We start from the raw sequence: 21,818 nt of genomic DNA, 5'->3' as shown, positions 1-21,818 counted from the left end.
CGATGACACAACGCTAGTAGGCCTGATCACCGACAACGACGAAACAGCCTATAGGGAGGAGGTCAGAGACCTGGCCGTGTTGCACCAAGGACAACAACCTTTCCCTCAGGAGACTGAAAATATTTGGCATGGGTCCTCAGATCCTCAAAAGGTTCTACAGGTGCACCATCGAGAGCATCACTGCCTTGTATGGCAACTGCTCGGGGGGTAGTGCGTACTGCCCAGTACATCACTGTGGCCTAGCTTCCTGCCATCCAGGACATCTATACCAGGCTGTGTCAGAGGAAGGCCCTAAAAATTGTCAAAGACTCCAGCCACCCTAGTCATACACTTTTATCTCTGCTACTGCACAGCAAGCGGTACCGGAGTGCCAAGTCTAAGTCCAAGAGGCTTCTAAACAGCTTCTTCCCCGAAGCCATAAGACTCCTGAACATCCAATCAAATGGCTACCCAGACTATTTGCATTTCCCCCCCACCCTCTTTTACGCTCCTGCTACTCTCTGTTATTATCAATGCATAGTCACTTTAATAACTCTACCTAACTGTACATCTTACCTCAATTACCTCGAATAACCGCACATTGACTCTGTACCGGTACCCTCTGTATATAGTCTCGCTATTGTTATTTTACTGCTGCTCTTTATCTACTTGTTACTTTGACTTTTTTCTTATTCACATTTTTTTTAATGCATTGTTGGTTAGGGGTTTTTTAAGTAAGCATTTCACTTCCTTCCTCCTCACTGTAACGGCTGTTGGTGGAAGAAGGTGAGGACCAAGGTGCAGCGTGGTACGTGTTCATCTTTTTTATTTGAACTGAACACTGAATAACAAAACAACAAAGAGAATGACCGAAGCCGAAACCGTTCTGTCTGGTGCAGACACAAAAACAGAAAACAGAACACAAAAACATAGAATGTCCACCCCAACTCACACCCTGACCAAACCAAAATAAAGACATAAAAAGGATCTCTAAGGTCAGGGCGTGACAGTACCCCGCCCCAAAGGTGAGGACTCTGGGCCGCAAAACCTAAACCTATAGGGGAGGGTCTGGGTGGGCATCTATCCGCGGTGGCGGCTCTGGTGCGGGACGTGGACCCCGCTCCACCTTAGGCTTGGCCCACTTAGGTGGCGCCTCAGGAGCGGGGACCCTCGCCGCCGACCCCGGATTGGGGACCCTCGCAGCGGGCCCCGGACAGGAGGGCGACTCTGGCAGCTCCGGACAGGAGGGCGACTCTGGCAGCTCCGGACAGGAGGGCGACTCTGGCAGCTACGGAAAGGAGGGCGACTAAGGACTCGCCGGGCTGGGGAGACACACAGGAGACCTGGTTCTGGGAACAGGCACAGGACTCACCAGGTTGGGGAGACCTACGGGAGGCCTGGTCCGTGGAGGAGGCACAGGATATCACGGGCTGTGGGGGAGCACTGGAAATCTGGTGCGTAGCCTTGGCACCACTCTTCCCAGTCTAGCCAGAATGCCCAGTCTAGCCTGGCACGTGCGGGGAGCTGGAACAGGCCGCACTGGGTTCTCCTGGCAAACTGGGGAAACCGTGCTTAGAGCCGGCGCAGGATATCCTGGCCAGAGGAGACGCACTGGAGGTGTGGAGAGCAGGGCTGGCACCATCCGTCCTGGCTGGATCCTCACCCTAGCCCAGCAGATGCGGGGAGCTGGAATGTGCACCGGGCTCAGAACGCGTACTGGAGATCTGTAGCGCCAAGCTGGCACAAGACATGCAGGGCTGGGGAGGCGCACAGGATGCCTGGTGCGTGGGGACGAGTACCGGAGAGCTGACTCAGGTGACATCAAATCCAGGACACGCTCAGTCAGGCGGATGTCGTGCCTCATGCACCAACACAGCAACTCCCTCATTACTCTCTCCTCCAATCTCCCCATCAACTCCTCCACTGTCTCTGCCTTGCTTCCGTCGCTCACCTCCAATTTTGCCCTGACTGGCTCAGGTCTGACTCCTGACTCTGTCACACTCCCCGTGTGCCTCCCCCAATTCTTTGGGGGGCTGCCTCTCGGGCTTCCTTTCCAGCCGTGTTCCCTCGTATCGCTGGTTCCCTTTTCCTGCTGCCTCCGCTCTCCTGGATACCTACACCTGTTCCCATGGGAGGTGATCCCTTCCAGCCAGGATCTCCTCCCATGTGTAGGATCCCTTGCCGTTCAAGATGTCCTCCCATGTCCATTCCTCCTTTTCACCACGCTGCTTCGTCCATTGGTGGTGGGTAGTTCTGTAATGGCTGTTGGTGAAAGAAGGTGAGGACCAAGGTGCAGCGTGGTACGTTTTCATCTTTTTTTATTTGAACTGAACACTAAATAACAAAACAACAAAGAGAATGATCGAAACCGAAACATTTCTGTCTGGTGCAGACACAAAAACAGAAAACAAAAACATAGAATGCCCACCCCAACTCACGCCCTGACCAAACCAAAATAGAGACACACACACACACACACACACACACACACACACACACACACACACACACACACACACACACACACACACCTACCTACCTACACACCCTAACTCCTTGTTTTAATTGTCCGGTTGTTATGAGAGGCTATTTTATACTGCAGTTTTTGTTCATTAGTTTGTACGTAATTTAACATGTAGCTCCCATATTTATGCTTCTGATTTTTGCACCCCAGTCAATTACATGCTGCCCTCTAATGCCCCATTAAGGGAAACACTTGGTTTTGAAAGGTAATTACACATTCAGTGGAAATGCGTTTGGTACCTCGGTTCTCTATCAAAGTGCTCTCTGTGCAGTTCCTATTATGCAAAGCATGAAGATTACTTCATCAGCTTCCAAATAGCACCCTATTGCCTATGTAGTGCACTACTTTGATCAGAATGGGGTGGCATTTGGGACTTAATCTTGGTATGAAGTGAAGCACACACATTCATCCATTTTAAAGGGAACATCTAGGATTCAAACAACAACAACAGTGTGGTCACCCTGACACTTGGATGGATGAACAAATCCCAAATTGCACCTTTAAACATTTTGCAATTGAGCATGTCAGAAAACGGAAATTATTTTACTATTTATCTTCTGTCACTGGAAATGAAGGTGTCATTTTGTTTTCAAGTAGGGGCCTAGTGATGAAATTGTCAGTGAGTGCTGAGCAGTGAAGCAGCAGTCTCACTCAGATGAAACTTGACATTTTCTTGGTAGGAGGTGAACGCATTTATTGGTTCAATGAAGTCTGACATTCAACTTCTATTTGAGGCCTTTAGTTTTTGCATTATCATTCCAATATCCATATTACACACTGAAAAATGCATGAGGTGGACCTTGAGGCTGAATCCCCATTGAAGAAGCTATAGTACAGGCAACGTAACCAACTGGGTTAGGGTTAGTGTCAATCAGGGTGACTAAATACTGTGTTAGCTTGCTGAGCTAAAGCTTAGTCTAGCATACATGAGTCAAGTCTCAGGCAAGGTCACTAATCATGGCAATATAGTGCTGAGGATTACTATTTAAAATTAAATTCCAAATCCAATTGTCCTCATGAAAAGCACGAGCGAGAGAAGAGGTGGGGGAGACAGAACCAGCTCCACAACAAATTAGTTGTATGGGCATTTCATTTCCATATGGAAGGGGGAAAAAAACAGTGTCATGGTTTTTAACAGTAAATACATGTCATTTAACTGTACACATTTTTTACCTTTTAAGGTGGCATGAACACAACCAGTCATGATGTTTGCATATCCCTGTCAAACAAATCACTTCAAAAAGTTTGTCCAAAATAATTCCAGCATCAGAACAGTGCATCCTCCAACTTTCCTTCAATACACAAGTGCCGGAAACAATCTTAATCCTTTGACACGTACAATCACGTATTTGTGATCATTGTTGAGTGGTCCCTGCAGTATACGATCTCAAATACGTGATTTAAAAAGTAGCAACAGAACATATGGCGCAACAAAAGCGTCTAAACACCATTGTTGTCTGAATAGCATCTAAATATTTTGTTGTATTGATGGAAAATAAAGGTCTTAAAACTTCTTAGGGTTGCAATCACGTTAACTGGATTGATATGACAACAGCCAGTGAAAGTGCAGGGCACCAAATTCAAAAAAACAGAACACAATTTAAATTCCTCAAACATACATGTATCTAATATCGTTTTAAATGTAATCTGGTTGTTAATCCCACCACAGTGTCCGATTTCAAATAGACTTTACAGCAAAAGCACCACAAATGATTATGTTAGGTCACCACCAACTCACAATTTTTTTTTTGCCATTTTTCCAGCCAAAGAGATGAGTCACAAAAAGCACAAATGGAGATAAAATGAATCACTAACCTTTGATGATCTTTATCAGATGGCACTCATAGGACTTCATGTTACACAATACATGAATGTTTTGTTTGATAAAGTTCATATTTATATAAAAAAATCTCAGTATGCGCGTTAAGTTCACTAGTTCCAAAAATATCCGGTGATATTGCAGAGAGCCACGTCATTTTACAGAAATACTCATTATAAATACAGTTGTTAGACATGGAAATATAGATACACCGCTGTGTCTGATTTCAAAAAAACTTTACGGAAAAAGCAAACCATGCAATAATCTGAGACGGCACTCAGAAAAAAAAAAATTCTCTGCCATGTTGGAGTCAACAGAAATCAGAAATAACATTATAAATATTCCCTTACATTTGATGATCTTCATCAGAATGCACTCCCAGGAATCCTAGTTCCACAATAAATGCTTGATTTGTTCGATAATGTCCATCATTTATGTCCAAGTAGCTACTTTTGTTAGCGCGTTTAGTACACAAATCCAAATGCTCATAAAGGTCAAGCCGAACATCGGATGAAAACTTCAAAACGTTATATTACAGGTCGAAGAAACTTGTCAAACTAAGTATAGAATCAATCTTTAGGATGTTGTTATTATATATCTTCAATAACGTTCCAACCGGAGAATTCCATTGTCTGTAGAAATACCATGGAACGCAGGTCGCTATCATGTGAAATGCGCTTGACCAGGACCTGGCTCTCTGCCAGACACCTGACTCATTCAGCTCCCATTCAGCCCCACAACACATTTGAAGCCTCATTCAAGTTTCTAAAGACGGTTGACATCTAGTGGAAGCCATAGGAAGTGCAACTTGATCCATATCCCACTGTGTATTCAATAGGGGCTGGATTGAAAATCGACCAACCTCAGATTTCCCACTTCCTGTTTGGATTTCTTCTCAGGTTTCTTCCTGCCATATGCGTTCTGTTATACTCACAGACATCATTAAAACAGTTTTAGAAGCTTCAGAGTGTTTTCTATCCAATACTAATAATACGATGCATATATTAGCAACTGGGACTGAGGAGCAGGCCGTTTACTCTGGGCACCTCTGGTCACCTTTCATCCAAACTACTCAATACTGCCTCTGCAGCCATAAGAAGTTAAACTTTATTCCTAAATTGCACCTTTTATTGTAAAATATAACTGCTAACTTCATCATCCATGTCACACCCTGACCTTAGAGAGCCTTTTAATTTCTCTATTTGGTTAGGTCAGGGTGTGATTTGGGTGCGTAATTATTTATTTTCTGTGTATGTTTGTGTGCGCCACGGTTGCGTCACGTTCGATTTCTGTTTACCTGTTTTTTTGTGAAGGTTTCACTTTATTAAAGATGTGGAATTACATGCACGCTGTGCCTTGGCTCATTTATGACAGGGAGTTTGAAGACAGTGAATGTAACAGAAGATCCCACCACCAAAGGACCAAGCAGCGTGGCCAGGAGGAGCAGGGATCCTGGGCTCGGGAGAAAAGTGGAGGACATCATGGATATGGGAGGAGATTATGGCAGGGGACAAGACCCTGCCATGGAAGCAGGTGGAGGCAACGAAGGAGGAGCAATGACGACTCGGCGAGTCGCAACCACGACGTAGGCCAGAGAGGCAGTCCCATCAAAACAATTGTGGGGGCACACGGATGGTCGGCAGAGCCGAGGGGTTAACCAGAGCCAGTCAGGGAGTCGAGTGAGGAGCTCGACGCAAGATTCCGGAGAGAAGTGCTGGCGTTGAGTGCGCTGCAGAGCGGGCGTGCTGAGGAGCGTGACACCAGTCCGGTGCCACCTGTACCAGTCCCATGCATCAGTCCTCCAGTACGCCTCCACAGTCCAGAGCTTCCGGCGACAGTTCCCAGTCCAGAGCTTCCGGCGACAGCTTCCAGTCCAGAGCTTCTGGAGACAGTTCCCAGTCCAGAACCTCCTAAGACGGTCCACAGTCCGTAACCTCCTGAGACGGTCCACAGTATAGAACATCCTGAGACGGTCTGCATTCCAGAGTCTCCAGCGACGGTCTGCAGTCCAGAGCCTCCAGCGACAGTCTGCAGTCCAGAGTCTCCAGCGACGGTCTGCATTTCAGAGTCTCCAGCGATGGTCTGCAGTCCAGAGTCTACAGCGACGGTCTGCAGTCCGTAGCCTCCAGCGACAGTCTGCTGTCCAGAGCCTCCAGCGTTGATCTGCAGTCCAGAGCCTCCAGCGGCGGTCTGCAGTCCAGAGCCTCCAGCGGCGGTCTGCAGTCCAGAGCCTCCAGCGGCAGTCGGCAGTCCAGAGCCTCCGCTGATGATCCACGGTCCGGTTCCTCCGGCAACGATTCACGGTCTGGTTCCGCACGCGGAGGGATCAGCGTGCGGAGCGGGGGCTACGTCCGAACCGGAGCCTCCACCGAGGATAGATGCCCACCCGGACCCTCTCCTACAGAGGGAGGTTATGAGGCCGGAGTCCGCACCTTTGGGGGGGGGGGGGGAGCCTTTTTATTTCTCTATTTGGTTAGGTCAGGGTGTGATTTGGGTGGGCATTCTAGTTGGTCTATTTCTTTGTTGCCCGGGTATGGTTCCTAATCAGAGGCAGCTGTCTATCGTTGTCTCTGATTGGGGATCATACTTAGGCAGCCCCTTTTCCCACCTTCAGTTGTGGGATCTTGTTTTTGCACAGTTGCTGTCTGCCCTGCAAAACTTTACGTTCGTTTATGTTTTGTTGTTTTTGGTGTTCATTTAATACAGTACGATGAACACTTTCCACACTGCGCTTTGGTCTCATTCTGACGACAGACGTAACAATCCAAGCATCACACGGAAAACATCCACAGCCAAACTCACTCAATAAACCAGTCTAAATAAAAGGCTGCGCTGACAACAAAAAAAATATGTCAGCGACCTAACAGCTAGACTAGTTGACAATGTAATTATCAGCACAAAAGACTAATGTAATGTTGTTTAGAAAACAAGTGTGTGTCAGCTAAGCTAACATCAGCTACATTCTTTATGATGGCAGCCATGTTTGTTTGATTTTGCGAAAACTCCCTAATCCCAGAATGTGAATTCACTACAATGCCTCAAAACAACTGGGAAATCGAAAATCTCTGACTTCCGACCTCGAAAACCACTCGGAACACTGAAAATAATGAGCTCCAACTGGATGTGGCTCACTACCAAGGACTGTGAGCTCTCCTTCTCCATGGCTGATGTGAATAAGACATTTAAGTTAGTCTACAGGGAGGAGGTGAGGGCTCTGGGAGTGTGGTGCCAGGAAAATAACCTCTCACTCAACGTCAAAAAAACAAAGGAGATAATCATGGACTGCCGGAAACAGCAGAGGGAGCACATCCCTGTCTACATTGACGGGTGGAGAAGGTGGAAAGCTTTAAGTTCCTCGGCGTACACATCACTGACAAACTGAAATGGTCCACCTACACAGACAGCGTGGTGAAGAAGGTGCAACAGCTCCTCTTCAACCTCAGGAGGCTGAAGAAATTTGGCTTGGCACCTAAAACCCTCACAAACTTCTACAGATGCACAATTGAGAGCATCCTGTCGGGATGTATCACCGCTTGGTATGGCAACTGCACAGCCCACAACCGCAGGGCTCTCCAGAGGGTGGTGCGGTCTGCCCAACGCATCACCGGGGAAGAACTACCTACCCTCCCGGACACCTACAGCACCCAATGTCACAGGAAGGCCATGAAGATGATCAAGGACAACAACCACCTGAACAACTGCCTGTTCACCCCACTATCATTCAGAAGGCGAGGTCAGTACAGGTGCATCAAAGCTGGGACCGAGAGACTGAAAAACAGCTTCTATCTCAAGCCCATCAGACAGTTAAGTAGCCATCACTAGCACATAGAGGCTTCTGCCTTTATATATAGACAAGAAATCACTGGCCACTTTAATAAACGGAACACTAGTGACTTTAATAATGTTTACATATCTTGCATACTCCTCTCATATGTATATAATGTTTTCTACACTATTCTACTGTGTCTTAGTTTATGCCATTCTGACATTGCTCGTCCATATATTTATATATTCCTAATTATACTCCTTACTTAGATTTGTGTGTATTGGGTATATGTAGTGAAATTGTTAGATATTACTTGTTAGATATTACTGCACTGTCGGAGATAGAAACACAAGAATTTCGCTACACCTGCAATAACATCTGCTAACCACGTGTGTGACCAATAACAATTTTGTTGACTTGATCTCTAATATTAAGGAAGTCTCAAGGTTCTGCTCACCTGAGTTAGAATACCTCTTGATAAGCTGTAGACCATACTATTTACCAAGAGTTTTCATAGATATTTTTTGTAGCTGTCTACTTACCACCACAAACCAATGCTGACACTAAGACCATACTCGATGAGCTGTATAGGGCCATAAGAAAACAAGAATAAGCTCATCCAAAGGTGGTGCTCCTAGTGGACAGGGATTTTAATGCAGGTAAACTGCAATCTGTCTTGCCTCATTTCTACCAACATGTCACCTGTGCAACTACTGGCGAAAAAACTCTACGTCAACTTTACTCCACAGATAAAGACGCATACCATGCTCTCCCACGCTCCACTTTGCAAATCTGACCATAACTCTGTCCTTCTGATTTCTGCTTACAAGCAAAAACTCAAACAGGGAGTACCAGTGACGCACTCAATACAGAAGTGGTCCAGTGAAGAGGATGCTAAGCTACGGGACTGTTTCACTAGCACAGACTGTAATATGTTCCGGGACTCATCCAATGACATTACGTTTTCTACATTAGTCACTTCAGTGGAGGCTGGTGGGAGGAGCTATAGGAGGGCTCATTGTAATGGCTGTAATGGAATAAATTGAACGGTATCAAACACATCAAACATTTGGAAAGCATTTTTATCCCCGGGCACCGAAGACGTGGATGTCGATTATGGCAGCCCCCTGCACCTCTTTGATTCAGAGGGGTTGGGTTAAATGCGGAAGACACATTTCAGTTGAAGGCATTCAGTTGTACAACTGACTAGATATCCCTCTTTCCCTTCCCTTTCCACTTTTGACTCCGTTCCATCAATTCCATTCCAGACATTACAATTAGCCCATCCTCAAAGCCAAGGTTACCTGTCTAAATGACTATCGCTCCGTAGCAATCACATCTGTAGCCATGAAATACTTTGAAAGGCTGGTCATGGCTCACATCAAAACCATCATCCCAGACACCCTGGACCCACTCCAATTTCGCATACCGCCCCAACAGAGCCACAGATGACGCAATCTCTATCACACTCCACACTTCCCTTTCCCAGCTGGACAAAAGGAACACCTAGCTGAGAATATTGTTAATTGACTACAGCTCAGCGGTCAACACCATATTGCCCTCCAAGCTCATCACTAAGCTAAAGACTGGATCCTAGATTTCCTGAATGGCCGCCCCCAGGTTGTGAGGGTAGGCAACAACACATCCGTCACGCTGACCCTCAACACGGGGCCCCTCAGGGATAGTTCTTAATCCCGTTCCGTACTCTCTGTTCACCCACAACTGTGTAACCACATATGACTGTGTGGCCACGCACGACTCTAACACCATCATTACATATGCCGATGACACAACGGTGGTAGACCTGATCATCGACGACGATGAGAAAGCCTATAGGGAGGGGATCAGAGACCTGTCAGTGTGGTGCTACAGAGAGTAATGCGTACGAGCTCCCTGCCATCCTGGACCTCTATACCAGGCGGTGTCAGAGGAAAGCCCTAAACATTGTTAAAGACTCCAGCCAGCCAAGTCATAGACGTTTCTGTCTGCTAGCAAGACGTACCGGAGCACCAAGTCTGGGACCAAAAGGCTCCTCAACAGCTTCTACCCCCAATTCATAAGACTGCTAAACAATTAATCAAATGGCTACCCGGATTATTTGCATTGACCCCCTTTTTTATGCAATTGACTCTCTTGCACTACCTCTATGCACACTCACTGGGCTCTACCCACACACTCACACACTACACTGACACACCAACACGCACACACACACACACACACATACACACACACACACACACACACACACACACACACACACACACACACACACACACACACACACACATATACACACACACACACACACACACACACACACACACACACACACACACACACACACACACACAGCTGTGTCTTACTATACTTGTGAGAACTTTTTTTTGGTGACCAACATTTGATTTCTATTCAAAATACTATTTTCCCTAAACCCTAACCTTAAACCTAACCCTAACCCTAACTCTTATCCTTACCCTAACCCTAATCTTAACCCTAACTACCTAACCCTATTTGCTAACCCTAACCCTAAACCTAACCACTAACCCCTAACCCTCATTCTAACCATAACCCCTAAACCTAACATAGCCTTTTTACAAGTGAGGACCGGCAAAATGTCCTCCCTTAGTTGGTTTACTATTCTTGAGAGAACTTTTGGTACTCACAAGTATAATATAAAGTGTCCACATTCACACACACACACACACAAACTTTCACACTTTCATACTCTTTGCATACGCTGCGGCTACTCTATTTATTATCTATCTTGATTGCCTTTTTTATTTAGCAAATATTTCTTATTAACTCTGCACTTTTGGGAAAGGGCTCATAAGTAAGCATTTCAGGGTAAAGTCTACAACCTATTGTATTTGGAGCATGTGACAAATACATTTTATTTAAGGTCTCTGTTTAAAGATTGAATTGTCTGTTCTGTGTTGCTTCATGACTGGGGAATAGGAGAGAGGAGTGTTACTGGGGAAAAAGTTATAGAGGGGTGTTACTGGGAAAGGGTTATAGAGGAGTCTTACTGGGGAAAGAGAGGAGTGTTACTGGGGAAAGGGTTAGAGGAGTGTTACTGGGGAAAGTGTTAGAGGAGTGTTACTGGGGAAAGGGTTATAGAGGAGTGTTACTGGGGAAAGGGTTATAGAGGAGTCTTACTGGGGAAAGGGTTAGAGGAGTCTTACTGGGGAAAGGGTTAGAGGAGTGTTACTGGGGAAAGGGTTATAGAGGAGTCTTACTGGGGAAAGGGTTATAGAGGAGTCTTACTGGGGAAAGGGTTAGAGAAGAGTGTTACTGGGGAAAGGCTTATAGAGGAGTCTTACTGGGGAAAGGGTTATAGAGGAGTCTTACTGGGGAAAGGGTTAGAGGAGTCTTACTGGGGAAAGGGTTAGAGGAGTGTTACTGGGGAAAGGGTTATAGAGGAGTGTTACTGGGGAAACAGTTAGAGGAGTGTTACTGGGAAAAGGGTTATAGAGGAGTGTTACTGGGAAAATAGTTATAGAGGAGTGTTACTGGGGAAAGGGTTTATAGAGGAGTGTTACTGAGGAAAGGGTTATAGAGGAGTGTTACTGGGAAAGGGTTAGAGAGGAGTGTTACTGAGGAAAGGGGTAGAGAGGAATGTTACTGGGAAAGGGTTATAGAGGAGTGTTACTGGAAAGGGTTATAGAGGAATGTTACTGAGGAAAGGGGTAGAGAGGAATGTTACTGGAAAAAGGGTTATAGAGGAGTGTTACTGGGAAAGGGTTATAGAGGAGTGTTACTGGGGAAAGCGTTATAGAGGAATGTCACTGAGGAAAATGGTTAAAGAGGAGTGCTACTGGTAAAGGGTTATAGAGGAGTGTTACTGGGAAAGTGTTATAGATTAGTGTTACTGGGGAAAGTGTTATAGAGGAGTGTTACTGGGAAAGGGTTAGAGAGGAGTGTTACTGGGGAATAGGAGAGACGAGTGTTACTGGGGAAATGGGTAGAGAGGAGTGTTACTGGGGAAAGGGGTAGAGAGGAGTGTTACTCAAATTGGTCTACACGGACTTGTTCTGGCCTGGTTTAGATCTTATCTGTCGGAAAGATATCAGTTTGTCTCTGTGAATGGTTTGTCCTCTGACAAATCAACTGTACATTTCGGGGTTCCTCAAGGTTCCGTTTAGGACCACTATTGTTTTCACTATATATTTTACCTCTTGGGGATGTCATTCGAAAACATAATGTTAACTTTCACTGCTATGCGGATGACACACAGCTGTACATTTCAATGAAACATGGTGAAGCCCCAAAATTGCCCTCGCTAGAAGCATGTGTTTCAGACATAAGGAAGTGGATGGCTGCAAACTTTCTACTTTTAAACTCGGACAAAACAGAGATGCTTGTTCTAGGTCCCAAGGAACAAAGAGATCTTCTGTTGAATCTGACAATTAATCTTAATGGTTGTACAGTCACCTCAAATGAAACTGTGAAGGACCTCGGCGTTACTCTGGACCCCGATCTCCCTTTTGAAGAACACATCAAAACCATTTCAAGGACAGCTTTTTTCCATCTACGTAACATTGCAAAAATCAGAAACTTTCTGTCCAAAAATTATGCAGAAAAATGAATCCATGCTTTTGCCACTTCTAGGTTAGACTACTGCAATGCTCTACTTTCCGGCTACCCGGATAAAGCACTAAATAAACTTCAGTTAGTGCTAAATACGGCTGCTAGAATCCTGACTAGAACCGGAGATCTTTGTGGGCTATACTCGGCCTCATCTCAGGATGGTAAGTTGGTGGTTGAAGATATCCCTCTAGTGGTGTGGGGGCTGTGCTTTGCCAAAGTGGGTGGGGTTATATCCTTCCTGTTTGACCTGTCCGGGGTTGTCCTCGGATGGGGCCACAGTGTCTCCTGACCCCTCCTGTCTCAGCCTCCAGTATTTATGCTGCAGTAGTTTATGTGTCGGGGGGCTAGGGTCAGTTTGTTATAACTGGAGTACTTCTCCTGTCCTATTCGGTGTCCTGTGTGAATTTAAGTGAGCTCTCTCTAATTCTCTCTTTATCTCTTTCTTTCTCTCTCTCGGGGGACCTGAGCCCTAGGACCATGCCTCAGGACTACCTGACATGATGACTCCTTGCTGTCTCCAGTCCACCTGGCCGTGCTGCTGCTCCATTTCAACTGTTCTGCCTTATTATTATTTGACCATGCTGGTCATTTATGAACATTTGAATATCTTGGCCATGTTCTTTTATAATCTCCACCCGGCACAGCCAGAAGAGGACTGGCCACCCCACATAGCCTGGTTCCTCTTTAGGTTTCTTCCTAGGTTTTGGCCTTTCTAGGGAGTTTTTCCTAGCTACCGTGCTTCTACACCTGCATTGCTTACTGTTTGGGGTTTTAGGCTGTGTTTCTGTATAGCACTTTGAGATATCAGCTGATGTACGAAGGGCTATATAAATACATTTGATTTGATTTGATATGATTTACTGGTGAAAGGGTTATAGAGGAGTGTTACTGGGGAAAGGGGTTAGAGAAGTGTTACTGGGGAAAGGGGTTAGAGGAGTGTTACTGGGGAAAGGGGTGGAGAGGAGTGTTACTGAGGAAAGAGTTATAGAGGAGTGTTACTGGGGAAAGGGGTTAGAGGAATGTTACTGGGAAAAAGGGTTAGAGGAGTGTTACTGGTAAAAGAGGTAGAGAACAGTGTTACTGGGGAAAGGGGTAGAGAGGAATGTTACTGGGGAAAGGGGTAGAGATGAGTGTTACTGGGGATAGGGTTAGAAAGGTTTTAGAGTGTTTTAGAGAGTGGTGGTTCTTGTTCTGCATGGAAATAATGAATGGAATTAAACTCTGTACTTGTATACCCTTTATTAATCCTTTATAAAGTATATCTCAATGTAAAGTAATGAAAGTGTAACCAAAAATCATTGAGGTTGCAATGGCAAGTGCAATGTAATTTGCTTGAACTGAATAATGGATTTTTGAGATTAAATACATAAGATGGAGACATTAATTTACATGGTCATATGATCAGGGTGAAAGACAGACACTTACATATGAGGTGCTTCAGATAAAAAACGCTTATCTCTGCTTCCCAATATGTCTTGACCCAATGTCCTTCTACACAGTCAGTGCTTTAGCCCAGCAACATGGGGCCAAAGTCATGACTTTAGAATCATTTCCACCTTCACCACATGCATGCTGAGAATCAAAATTCCACTGCCATAAAGGAACCTGGTGCACAGATTAGCTCGGAGACTACGTTCTCGTACTGGAACACCCCCTGTAACCTCACAGGCATTAAACTCAAGAAATCTGAGTCTATACCACAAGGTACTGCCTTTTTGTGTGTGTTTGTGCCACAGATTCCAACAACATCTTTGTTGTCTAATCATTTCGTTTCAGACTTTGTGTTTCACAATTTGAACATGTTGACAATTTTTATACAAAAAACGTCATTTTATTTGAGTAAGATAAGGTGTCTCTGGTAGACAATTTTCTGTAAAATGTTTGGTCGGTACATAATGTCTTTATTATTGCATTGACAATGAAATGAAGTACTATGCACCTCTTTCTGTGAGTACTGGTGAACATTGGACAGCGAGGAAAATGTAGATCTGCTCTTTTTTAAATTTTCACCTAAAATGACACCTAAAATCTAACTGCCTGTAGCTCAGGACCTGAAGCAAGGCTATGCATATTCTTGATACCATTTGAAAGGAAACACTTTTGAAGTTGGTGGAAATATGAAATGCTTGTAGGAGAATATAACACATTAGATCTGGTAAAAGATAATACAAACAAAATAACATGCATTTTTTTGTACCATCATCTTTGAAACGCAAGAGAAAGGCCATAATGTATTATTCCAGCCCAGGCGCAATTTAGACTTTGGCTACTAGATGGCAGAAGTGTATGTGAAAGGTTTTAGACTGCTCCAATGAACCATTGTATATCTGTTCAAAATGTTGTATGAAGACTGCCCAAATGTGCATAATTGGTTTATTCATACATTTTCAAGTTCATAATTGTGCACTCTCCTCAAACAATTGCATGGTATTCTTTCACTGTAATAGCTACTGTAAATTGGACAGTGCAGTTAGATTAACAATAATTTAAGCTTTCTGCCCATATCAGATATATCTGTTTATTTCTTACATCCTCGTGCTAATCACATTAGCCTACGTTAACCTAACCATACCACGGGGGGACACCGAAACTGGGCATTTTTGTTGGAACAGAACACTAATCGATTTGGACAGGAAGGTGGAGAGCTGAAGGGCTGTTACCCAGGAGGGCCACACGTTTGCTGATGCTAGACTAGAGCACTCCTGCTTTCTGTTGTTTGCTGATGCTACACTCTTAGAAAAAAAGGTGCTATCTAGAACGGAAAAGGGTTCTTCGGCTGTCCCAATAGGAGGACCCTTTGAGGAACCCTTTTTGGTTCCAGGTAGAACCCTTTTGGTTCCATGTAGAACCCTTTCCACTGCAGGGTTCTACATGGAACTTAAAATAATTCAACCTGGAACCAAAAATGATTCTCTTCTAGAGACAGCCCTAAAAAAACTTTTGGAATACCTTTTTTTCTAAGAGTGTAGACTATAGAGCCAGGTATGAACTGGCCATAGGGCAATTCTGGCAAATGCCAGATGGGCTGGTTAATCTTTAGCCTAATGGGCTTGTCTAAATTATATATTTTTTATCTTTATTTGGCTAATAATGGGGAGGCCTCAAGGGAAGAAATGGGCTGGTGTGTTAGAAATACCAGGGCTGATTTCTGGTCCCAGTCCGGCTTTAGTCTAGGGCGTTCTTGCTTTATGACCGCCTGCCAGTAAAATGACAAAGAGTCTCAGGATATGCTGTAGTCGCTGTGCTGCTGATTTCAATGGGCAGGCTTTTACTCAAATGTACAGTGTTTATTTTGTATACAGTAGTACTGTATATCTAAGACAATTCTTCCCTCAGGAATACTGAAGTTGATCCTATCCTATCCTAGATATCAGCTAGCTAGATCATCACGATCTGCTGAAACATTATTCTAGTATGAGGTTTCCCAGAGGATACAAATTTAAACATCACACATATTTATGAATAAACCAAGGGAACAATGCTGACTAGGAATTCACCTGATAGGCAAAGACGTGTGTATATTTAATACCTGTACTGCACTGTATGTATTAATGTATGCAATATGTAATGCTCAATGAATTGCATGAAGCACAACTATACATTTGACCTCTAGAAGGGAAAAAGGTATGTATGTATAAAGCCCATAGAGGGGAAATGAAAGAAATACTAAAGTGAAGTATAATCACTGTTGGAAAGTTTTTTAGAATTCATTTCAGTTTTAGGGCTCATGCACTTATGCATTATGAGTTATTTTACTCTAGAGAAAATGAACCGTCTCTCTCGCTCCCCCCACTGCTAGATACATGAGATTTGAGCTTTTCTTTCTATTCGACGAGACATTTATTTTCTATTTTTATATTTAGACGGCAGCCATTTTGAATGAAATGCATGGAGTTAATTACACATCTCAGTGGGTTTGGTGTGCGCCTCATGTTTTCTTATTAGGAAATGCAGGGTGCGTGAACCGCCTACTTCTGAAGTTATTTGTTTACTGGACTTAATTTGGTTTAGGCAAAGTCTAATCCTGCTATAGGTTAATAATCACACAGTCATCTGTATTCCACTCAGACACCTGTGCGGTATACTGTATGGTTTGACCAATTATGAATTTATCAACTCATAAATCATGTTTGGACATACTGTGTACGGTATCTTTCCAATATTAAACATTGGTCTATCAGATTTCAAGCACTTGGCCCAAACAAATAGGAAACATTACTCTGCCCCACCCCAACGTCAAAAACATTTTCAGTTTCTCACCATGCATATTTTTCTTGGCCCAACGTCCAAATGTTGTTTTGTTTTTTAACAATGGGAAAGATTGCTTTGATGTTGTCCATTCCACACACCTCCCTGGACCAAGGCTGAATCCCAAATGACAACCTATTCCCTATATAGTGCAGTACTTTTGATCAGAGCCTTTTGGGCCCAACACGACTATGTCATTCATCTTTTTCTAATGACCATGGCACAGCGGCCATCTCTGTCCCAATATTCATTGCTGGCAGACACTTATTAGGCTCTGTGGGACCAAGGGAAGAGGTGTCCGAGATATCCGGACCATAACCATCACCTCCAATCCTGTTCAAACACTCTGTGGATCTCCCTGTTTGCTAAATGCCTTAAGATGCCTTTAGGGCCAAACAGGGCATCTGTTCAACCGTGAAACAGGAACTGAAGCATGCTGCATGTTGCTTAAAAAGAGGCAATTCGAAAAAACTATTAATTATACAGGTATGGAAAAAGAGATGACAGACAGAGAGGCTGGAATGATGGAAATAATAGAAAATAACTCTCTGTATCTAAAATAACTTCGAAAAATTAATAAAAAATGACTCATAGTAACAGTGAGTGAAGATTGACAGGACATGTTGGGTTGAACACTGGAGCTCGAGAGGTCTGGCCACATACTGTATCATATCCATAACTTCACTACATTAATATATGTATTTTTTATTTATTTCTCACCAGTCTCTTCTGCAGTTCTCTCCCTCCGGAGGAGAATATCAGGGAACATTTTGTTTGAGAAAAGAAGCAGCCTGGGCTTAGCAGGATACATATTAAAGCCTTAAGAAATGTGTGATTATCCCTCCGATAGCCATGAATCGGTCTGGCAGTCATTACATTCAGACTCAAACTGCAGACTGATTTAATTTCACTTTAGGCTGAAACAAGAGGAAGAGAAGAAACGTCTACTCTGACTGTGTGTGTACCTCTCACTCAACTTGTGTACCTAGCTATTATTTTTTTAAGCTCTAGTCAGCCTTAGCTCCATACATACTTTATGCAAGCTTCTCATTCTCATTCCAGACACTGATCCAGAGAATGAAAGAGCCAGTCCCAAGGATCAGATTTGATCGTAATTTTCTTCGGGGCTCGTCCGTTGGAAAATGATTTCTGCTGTCCATGCCACCTGGTAAAGTAAAGTGCAGCCTCAGACTGGTATCATTCATCTTTGCAGTCGTGAAGAAGATACATATACATTTGTATGAAGAGTGAAGTTATAAAAGTGATGCTGTCTGGACATGTTAGGAATGTTAAACCTTTAACATTGCTCAAGGGTGAAGTTTCCCTAGGTAGAGATCTAGGATCAGCTTCCCCTCCCCCAATCCTAACGTTAATTAGCGCGGAAAATGCTAAACTGACCCAAGATCTAGGCTGGGGTAACTTCACCCTACACCATGATCAGACTATAAAATAAGTTGTATTCAGAAGTTGTACTGAGCGGTAAAACGAGTCCTATGTTGGTCCTGTATAGTTGTGAAAATGAAGCCATTTATCTCCATATTGTTCAATACCAATACCTGATAATAGTATGGAATATAATGTAGCCCCTGAATGGGAAAATAAAGTCCTGTGTATTTAAAGCTCTTGTCAACAGTAGTGTACTATATAAAGAATAAGGTTGTATTTTTTATGCAGACAAATCTCAAAGCCTCTCTGGTCTATTTACTTTCAAGCATGTTTTGCTATTAAATTAGTGATGGATAACTGGTAGCATAATATTTGCTCTATAGGGGAAATAAACCAGTCAAGTCAGAAAAGGAGAGACAAGTCAAGTTATGATTTAGGCCTATATAACAAAAGTAAAAGAAACACATTAGGCTACATGCTGCCATGCGATCTCCTTACCAACTAAATGTTAATGTTTTTATTAGCCTACCATTATTATAATTCCTGTGCATCAAACACCTATTTGCTTGCAATACAGTTGATCAACTACTAGAAGTTGATCGTACGCATGGTCTGAGATTTGCGTGGAGCCTTTTTGTGCGCGGGCACCTTTGACAAATGAGGCCCAGGTGTGATGAGATTAGAAACCCTCTTCTCTTCGGCAACTCCGACATCTCGTCCCCGTAAGGGGCACAAATACCTGATTGAATGTGTTTGATTTCTGCCATTGATTTTTCCATTGTGTGGCCGTTTTATCGGGGGAGACAAATTGCCTTCTGCAGACAGCCGTGTGGGGGACAGAGGCGTGACAGAAAGGTAAGGGGCAGCCAGGAGCCACGGAATTGCCTTGCCATAATTTCTCTCTCTAAAGAGGCATTGGTTCAGGCTGGTTTTACAAATCAAAATAATGGTAATGTTTATAGCTTTCTTACTTCCATAAAAAATGTTAGGTTAACGTTACTCAGGTTACCTACAGTACCTTCAGAAAGTAGTCACGCCACTTTATCTTTTCACATTCTGTTGTGGTACAGACTGAATTTAAAATGGATTCAATTGAGATTTTGTGTCACTGGCCTACACACAATACCCCATAACGCCAAAGTGGAATTAATTACAAATTAATAACAAAATAAAAGTTAAAATGTCTTGAGTCATGTATTCATGTATTCAAATAAGTTCAGGAGTAAAAAATGTACTGTGATAGGAGAAAACTGAAGATGGATCAACAACATTGTTGTTATTCTACAATATTAAGCTAAATTACAGAGTGAAAAAAGGAAGCTTGTACAGAATAATGGATCCTGTTACCATTAAAGGACTAAAGTAAAACTGCAAAAAATGTGTCAAACAAATTAACTTTATGTCCTGAATACAAAACTTTATGTTTGGCACAAATACAACACAACACATCACTAAGTACCACTCTTCATATTTCCAAGCATGGTGGTGGATGCATCATGTTATGGGTATGCTTGTCATCGGCAAGGACTCAGTAGTTTTTGGGGATAAAAAGAAACAGAATAGAGATAAGCACATGCAAAATCCTAGAGGAAAACCTGGTTCAGTCTGCTTTCCAACAGACACTGGAAGACAAATTCACCGTTTAGCAGGACAGTAACCCAAGGCCAAATATACACTGGAGTTGGGGAAAGGGGGATACCTAGTCAGTTGTCCAACTTAATGTATTCAACTGAAATGTGTCTTCCGCATTTAACCCAACACCTCTGAATCAAAGAGGGGGACTGCCATAATCGACATCCACAGCACCCAGGGAACAGTGGGTTAACTGCCTTGCTCAGGGGCAGAATTACAGATTTTTACATTGTCAGGTAATGAATGGGATTGAAACCAGGTGTGTAGGAAGCCAAGACAAAACCAATGGAAAATGAAAAATGGATCAATGATGGCAAGAAGACCGGTGACGTCGACCGCCGAGCACCGCCCGAACAAGGTAGAAGTCGTGACAATAAATTTGCTAACATTTTTAGAAAAATGTTTTCTCTTTGTCATTAAGGGGTATTGTGTGTAGATGGGTGAAAGAAAAAATTGATTTAATCATTTTTGAATTCAGGCTGTAACACAACAAAATATGGAATAAGTCAAGGGGTATGACTAATTTCTGAAGGCACTGTATCTGCATTTCATACCCTTACCTAGCACTTATACAGCCGTGTGAGGGATGAAGACGTGACTGAAATTTGAGAGCAGAGGAGCCACACATAAGCAAGGAATTGGCAGATATAATTTTAACGGGTAGGCCTATAAATTCCAAAAAGCCTCATAGCTGTTCCAGTCTGTTTTAATAAATCCAAATGATGACCGTTGACAATGACATTTCGCTATTTCCTTATTTCAGTGAATAAATGGTTTACTTAATTTTATTCAGATTACCTTTCTGCATTTGATACCCTTACACAGCACGTATAAAGCATGGGTATATGACACAGTTGTAGATAGGTGACAACAGAGCCATATAGAGTATAGAGATCAACAAACCCTCTCTTTGATTCAACCAAAATAAAGTACACCATGATTGTGAAGGGCATAGTTCTTGGCAAAGACAAATTCATTATTTTGCATTGCAGACAGAGAAGATGAAGATCATTTTTTGTTGCTTTCCCAGATTTTTACATTTAAGCAATATCACAATTATCTCCTCTGGGCTTCGTTGAGAAACTAAGAATAAAACAACCCCTTTTCAAAGTGCATCCACATTCTGGCAACAAAGTTCTAGACAATTAACAATACACTAGAGGGCTCTTGGTTTTGAAAGGAGTCCTACTGTTAGGGAAAATGCTAATTAAAGTGTTCTAAAATGAGTCAAGATCTGCTTTCACAAAAAAACGACACATAATGATCGCAGTCAGAGCAGTATTCATTTTGGCTGCTATTTTAAATGTAGTTTTTAGTTTTAGTCTTAAAATACCTTTTAGTCTTAGTCACATTTTAGTCATTTCACCTTTTTCTTCATTTTAGTTATTATCTGTCAACTAAAACTCAGGACAATTATTGTCTTGTTTTAAACACAGCCATTTTAGTCACATATTTAGTCACCTCTAACTTCCATCATGTGCACATTCAGATAGCCTTACCCAACGTGACATACTATCCCCTCATATACCTTAGCTGGCAACATTGATATTGTGGCAGATTGTAACCTCTGGCCGCAATAATTAACCATATAGGCTATAAAGCATTGGCTAGAGGTTAAACAACTTAACGCTCTGATTTTCAAGGGGGTTAAATAACAGTTTCCTAGAAAAGAGGAGCATTTGAGCTTTACAAAAATGTCAGAAGTATTATTGTGCTCAACAATTTAGCATTTGTTTTTCCCATAGGAAAAAGCAACTGCAACTGGCATTTGCGAAATGCTCACGAGAGCGGCAACACAGATGAATGAATAGCAGTGCACATGGGAAAATAGAGCTTCTGATGTGACCAAAGCAAAAACAGCCTACATGAAAGTA

This window comes from Oncorhynchus mykiss, chromosome 3 (genome assembly GCF_013265735.2).
Source record: "Oncorhynchus mykiss isolate Arlee chromosome 3, USDA_OmykA_1.1, whole genome shotgun sequence".
NCBI classification, from domain to species: Eukaryota; Metazoa; Chordata; class Actinopteri; order Salmoniformes; family Salmonidae; genus Oncorhynchus; species Oncorhynchus mykiss.
The sequence above is the reverse complement of the archived record's forward strand: the minus strand, read 5'-3'. Positions refer to the sequence as shown.